Here is a 6,455-nt window from a genome sequence, read left to right as displayed (position 1 = left end):
TTTTAATCTGTGGTATGTCAGTATGTCGTCAAAGTTGTCAATCTGCACTGCTTGGCTTTGACTGAGATTGATGCTCATGGTGTAGATCGATTGATTGTCTGGTGCAAACTCAGTTATTTACAGATCATCGCCATTAGCAGGAATATTGTAGAGGACAGCATTAAGAAACTAACCACAGACTTTCCACTTGTTTAAGCTGATCTGTTAGAACTAAGAATACAGTTGAAAACACGAAACTAAGATGGCTCATTTTTATTTGACCATGGTTAATCATGGTAGGTTTTGTGGACTACTTAAAGAGGTAATTTTAGTTTACGCTGATGCACAAGAAGAGAAGGCTCGGAGTGATTTAGAACAGAATAATTTCATTATCAATATGCCTCCAGCCCAAAATGCATAACCATAACTTGATAGGTAAGTTGTGCACATGTCATGCACATGTACATATGTGAAGATCCTGATTAGAATAGGTATTCAGCAATGCATGCTTGCCCAGACTCGATTATTTACAGAGCATTGCCATATGCTGATAGCTGGAATATTGCCAAGTGTGGCATAAAGCTGAACTAGCACACTCGGTAAGGTTTGTGTCTTATTTTGGATATCGGTGTGCATCACATAAAATATACAAGCTGTTCATTCATCAACAAAAAGACAATCTGACATTAATATATTTGACAGTTTCAACTCCTTGTTTCAAACTACAACACAGAAATTGGGCATATTTAATTTTTACACATTTATGGACGTTATTTGCCAAGGGATTTGAATAAGTAGTCTGCCACCTTTCTTGATTATGAGGGGCTAATTTGTTAAATAATGACCTACTTTGTTATTAAAAAAAATGGGTTTCTTATAAAATAATTGGCTTAATTGAGAAAGTAATGGTAGGACTTTAAACTCGTGTGCCGTTGAAAATCACACCCAATTGTGGAGGGAGAAACTAAGTGCCCTTGAGCCGCTTAGCTTTATATCGGCACTATACAAATGCTTGTATAGGAATAATTACAATATTTAGCTGTGTGGTGGTCATTTGTAATAATTGTGTCTGGATCAGGCAATCCAGTGATCAACATGAGCATCAGTCCATGCAACTGACATGGTTATCCAATGCAAAGCCAGCCTGCACTGATAACACCCTGAACAAGCCACACTACAGTAGACCCGATTATAACAATATGATGGTATAACAAACTATAACAGTTCAAACTGAAGTTTATAGTATTTGAAACTCAAGAGGTGGTGTGGTATCCTGGTGGTTAAAGCTTTCCGTCATGCGGAGGATCTGGGTTTGATTTTCCTCATGGCTACAATTTGTAATGCCCCTTTCTTATGTCCCCGTTGTATTATATCTAGAATAATGCTTAAAGTGGCGTAAAACTAAACTCACTCTCCATAGATCTCCTAGGCTGTTGAATTGCTACCCTACATGTGTCCATATTTATGATTGATGTCTGACACCTTGGCATTGTAACCTGAGTGCTGTTCTACAAAGCAGTCTCAATGCTTAGGTGACTGTACCTCAACATAGATTTACCACTTGCCTAGTGATAAGGTTGCTTTGTTTAACAGCACCCTGGTCTGAACACAAGTTACTATGTCTGCGCTGTCTGCACTTGGGCACACAACTCGAGAGTTATGTCCCTTTCAAGTTCAGATTCACTGGCTTGGGTTTTGGCTTCAGTTCAATTTTGTATCTGCCCCTGTCACTTCATGTAATATTTCAAGGACCTATTGCTTAAGGATTTCTGTCCATGTAATGACATGATGCATCTGTAACACTTTCTAACACGGTTTATGAAAGGACAACTGTTTCCACGTTTCAGAACAGTGAGTCTGATGTAGGGTTAAGATAGTAGAAATACAGTTGTCAGTGCAGGTTTGTTTTCATATTTTATCCAAATTATTAAATACATTAGGAAAGCCTTTTCGCTTTTTTGGTTAAATTGATTTAAGCTTGTCAGATGGAGAACTTGGATTAGGTCATTTGTGATAATTAAGACAATTTGTGTTAAGATGTTTTACTCCAGAATAGATTGTGTATTGTCAAATTCATGTGGATTGTTTCAGCCATAATAGATATTTAGTCTGTGTATTTGAGAAGACTACAGCGTGATAACCATGATGAGAAGCATGGACATAGTTCATGAGACATTTTCCAACATTTCTGATGGTCTACTGTGATGTGTGCAAGAATACCTCTTTTGAGAAATGAACATTCAAGGTTGAACCTTGTCAGGGTTGATCTTCAGCCTTAAGTGTAAAGGAAAGACTTGCAGCATTGAACTGTTTGTGGGACCTGTGACGACGAGTGTGATAACATTGACTGAACTTTGGAAGACTCCAAGATTCAAGAGAGAATTCAAGAACTTTGACTTGTCAGAGAAAGTCTCTTTTCTTACAGAGTCATCAAGTCGTGATTCGATTTTTTTGTTTGTTCGATTATTTAAAGGAAGTATTGCTTCCACTGAATGTTCAAGATGTAATGGCTTACAAGAGGATATAAAAAAGTTTTGAGCCTTCCATATTTATACTGGACAAATAGTAATGGGCAGGGCACCTAACGTATATTAGTTTCCTAGCTACATATTTCAGGATGATGATTTCTGTGCCCCCCTCCATGATATTGCTGAAATATTGCTAAAAGTGACATAAATCTCAGTGGGTCAAGAATTTACTCTTTAATGTTTTCAGTAGTTAATGTGTGGCTTTCCACTACAGAAAACAAGTTGTACACTTTTACTGTTAAGATAGACAAAGGTTGGTGGGTAGCATTATGGTTAAATCATTTGATTGTCACACCAAAGACCTGGGTTTAATTCGTTGTATGGTTACAATGTATGAAGCCCATTTCTGGTGTCCCCTGCCGTGATATTGGTGGAATATTACTAAAAGCAGTGTAAAACCATGCTCACTCACTCGTAGCTCTTGTTAGGCAGACACATGCAGGACCGGGGTAGAATAGGTCTTTAGCTACCCATGGTTGCTGTAAAAGACAACTCAGCTTGTTGTAAGAGACGACCTACGGGATCAGGTGGTTGGGCTCACTGACTTGGTTGGCATGTCATCGGTTCCCAGTCATGCAGATCGATGCTCATGCTGTTGATCCATGTAGTGTCTGGTCCAGCGTTGATTATTTTCAGACCACAGCCATATAGTTGGAGAGGGGAGACCACTTGTTGGTTGGGCAGCCAGGTATGCGAGTTGCATGTATGAAATTGAACTTCCACTACACATGCTTGATGATTACTCTACTGTTCTACCAGCAAGTGGACCTCCTAGAAAAGTATTGAAAGGTGACAACAATATAATGATTGTTAAACAGCTTTTTCATACTGATGTCCAAAATTATGAGATATCATTAGCGTTGGTTTGTCAGTTTCATGTGACTGTGCAGATTGTGTTGCATTTTCTGTTTGTAAGCAATTCATCAGTCTTGAAAGGAAATAAGACTCTACATCAGTTTCTCATTACTTTTTATTACATTGTATTCTCTTTTTATCATGTATTGTTTATTTTGTTACATTGTATTCACTTTACATCATATGACCCATGAAGGTCCAGGGTAGAAAAGGCCTTCAGCAACCCATGCTTGCCATAAAAGGCGACTATGCTTGTCGTAAGAGGTGACTAATGGGATTGGGTGGTCAGGCTAGCTGACTTAGTTCACACATCATCATTTCCCCATTTCGCAGATCAATGTTCATGCTGATCACTTGATTGTCTGGTCCAGACTCGATTATTTACAGACTGCCATCATATAGGTGGAATATTGCTGAGTGCAGTATAAAACAGAACCCACTCATTCACTCATTGTATCATATTCTCTTTATGTCTTTGTATTCTCTGTATCTTCTTTATGTCATTGTGTAGTCTTTATGATGTATTGTTTCAAGCTGTTATCAGGTGTAGGGTGCTTGTGAACTTGACCAAAGACTTGTTGTTTGTTAGAGTATTGTCTTAGTGGTTTTCAGTATAGGGCCGAACACCCTGATGTGGCACTCCTTGAGAGACTTGATAACGACTGTGTTCATGTGGTAAACTTGAATTCGAACTCATTCAAGTTGCAGACTGGATATTGTTCCAATGATGGATAATGTATTCTGTGTGGGGAAATATTCATTGGAGATGGAGTGTGTTAAATCTGGACTCTGGACTAAGGAAAAAGAATCTAAATTTCCGAAGAATATTAGAAAATTCGAGGACGAAAAAAGCGATTGTGCATTTCCTGCGATGGTTCTAGTGTACGAGGATATCTGGGAATAATTGAGACGGTCCCCATGCAATCAGCAAGCGTTTCTGCTGCCGTTAAGTTTGTCCCGAAATAAGGTGGGTTTGATGTATATGCTGAGTAGTTTCTCTCATCTGCCTTTTTGCGGATGTCTTAAAATAAAGACATTTATCCCTCTTAACAGCATGAAGGATGTGTCAACTTGACTAGAACATATTTAAAGTTCATGATCATTGAGATTTCACTTTCTGAGTAAATGTCTTAGAAATTGGTTCATTTGATTTTTGTGTTAATTTATTTGCTAAATAAGTCACATTTCTTTTAAGATAAGGGACTTTTTTTATTTTCGTTATTGTCAATATTAGTTTGATGGGGGTATTTTATGTCCTAAAAACTTAAAAGTCAAGTTGACATTTTCTTAAACGCGTTTATAGGCCTCCCTGGAGCAGCTCTGTTGGTCGTGAAAGTTGATCACTTCAGATATGATTGTGCTTCCCAGAGAAGACTTTGTAAGCTGTTACATTGGCCAATTTAAAAGTTATTGCCAATTTAAAGTTGATATTTTTTTAAAAAAAACAAAATTAATATTGCTGTAGTGTTGTCATAATCTTGTTAAAAGTTGCCAAATCATTCTTACTAGCTGAGTGAATTTCATACTTTACAACATGAAGTCTTCTATTATGGAAGCTAATTATTTCTGAATAGTGACCCAGTTGGGTCGATTCCTACCTGCTTAGCAGTTCATTCTTGATGCTGACAGACACATTCAAAAAGGAAAATGTTACTTCAGTTTCAGTTTCAATGAAATCTTTACACTTTGTACATCAAAAGCAATTTTGTTGAAAGTTAAATGTGTCATGTTTGAGCATCTTGAATAACTGGCAAGTCAGCCTCCATTTTGGACCGTCTGCTGCTGATGACTCTGGATGTACCTGCTGATGGTGTTGCTGCAGTGAAGAGTCAAGGTAAGTGGAAACACAAAGCACAACATCCATCATCACCGCAGGACACAGAATGTAGAGAGGGAGGGAAGGAGGGTGGATCTGGGACTTACGTAGGCAGCAACAGGCAACACACACACAGGGTATTACCTACCAATAACTTCAATTACAGTGAATGTCATAATCTGGATATGTTTCTGATTTGCAAGGATACTACTAATGTTAAGGTGGATGGACTTGCCATCCTTGTTATTTAGGAAGGGTGAGTGGAGAGACATCCTAGCCTAGGCAGGAGGAGGATTGTTGTTGATGGGAAGTAGTGATGGCCAAGGCAGGATAAGGAATGTTCTCAGTGGGGAGGGCCAAGGCAGGATAAGGAATGTTCTCAGTGGGGAGGGCCAAGGCAGGATAAGGAATGTTCTCAGTGGGGAGGGCCAAGCCAGGATAAGGAATGTTCTCAGTGGTGATGGCCAAGCCAGGATAAGGAGTGTTCTCAGTGGGGAGGGCCAAGCCAGGATAAGGAATGTTCTCAGTGGGGAGGGCCAAGCCAGGATAAGGAATGTTCTCAGTGGTGATGGCCAAGCCAGGATAAGGAGTGTTCTCAGTGGGGAGGGCCAAGCCAGGATAAGGAGTGTTCTCAGTGGGGAGGGCCAAGCCAGGATAAAGTTTGTTGCTAATGAGGAGTTGTGATGGCCTAGGGAGGATGAGACTCTTTCTTGATTAGGAGACATGATGAGCAAGCTAAGATAAGGGTTGTTCTTAAATGGGGTGTCATGATGGCCTAGGCAGGGTGAGGCTTGTTCCTGATGTATGGGGAGATATGTTGGTCCAGGCAGAATAAGGCTTGTGCTTGGAGAGACATGAGAGCCTAGCCAGGATAAGGATTGCTCTCTGTAGGGAGATGTGCCAGTCAAGCCAGCATAGGTGTTATTTTCCAGTTTGACTAATAAGGATAATTAGTTTTCCATCCAGAAGGGGTATTTTAATCAGAATGATTGTTTTGCCAGAAGAGAGTTGGATACATGATCTTCAGTTTGAGAGACATGCTTGCCTGTTGAGGAAGGGAGTTCCCCAAGTAGTCTGTTGCTCTGTCTCAAGGTTAACTCTGTAACAAGGGGTGTTGGTGTTAAGGTTGCACAATGTGTAATTGTATCCCATTATTGGCCACAGTTCTGTGGTGGAGTTTATAATTACAGTCAGTTATTGATTGATTACTCGGCACTGATTGTCTATTGGTGTAATCACTACCTTCAACACACTTCAGCATGATGTTGAGCCTAATC

The sequence above is a fragment of the Haliotis asinina genome, chromosome 11 (assembly GCF_037392515.1).
Source record: "Haliotis asinina isolate JCU_RB_2024 chromosome 11, JCU_Hal_asi_v2, whole genome shotgun sequence".
NCBI lineage: Eukaryota > Metazoa > Mollusca > Gastropoda > Lepetellida > Haliotidae > Haliotis > Haliotis asinina.
The sequence above is the reverse complement of the archived record's forward strand: the minus strand, read 5'-3'. Positions refer to the sequence as shown.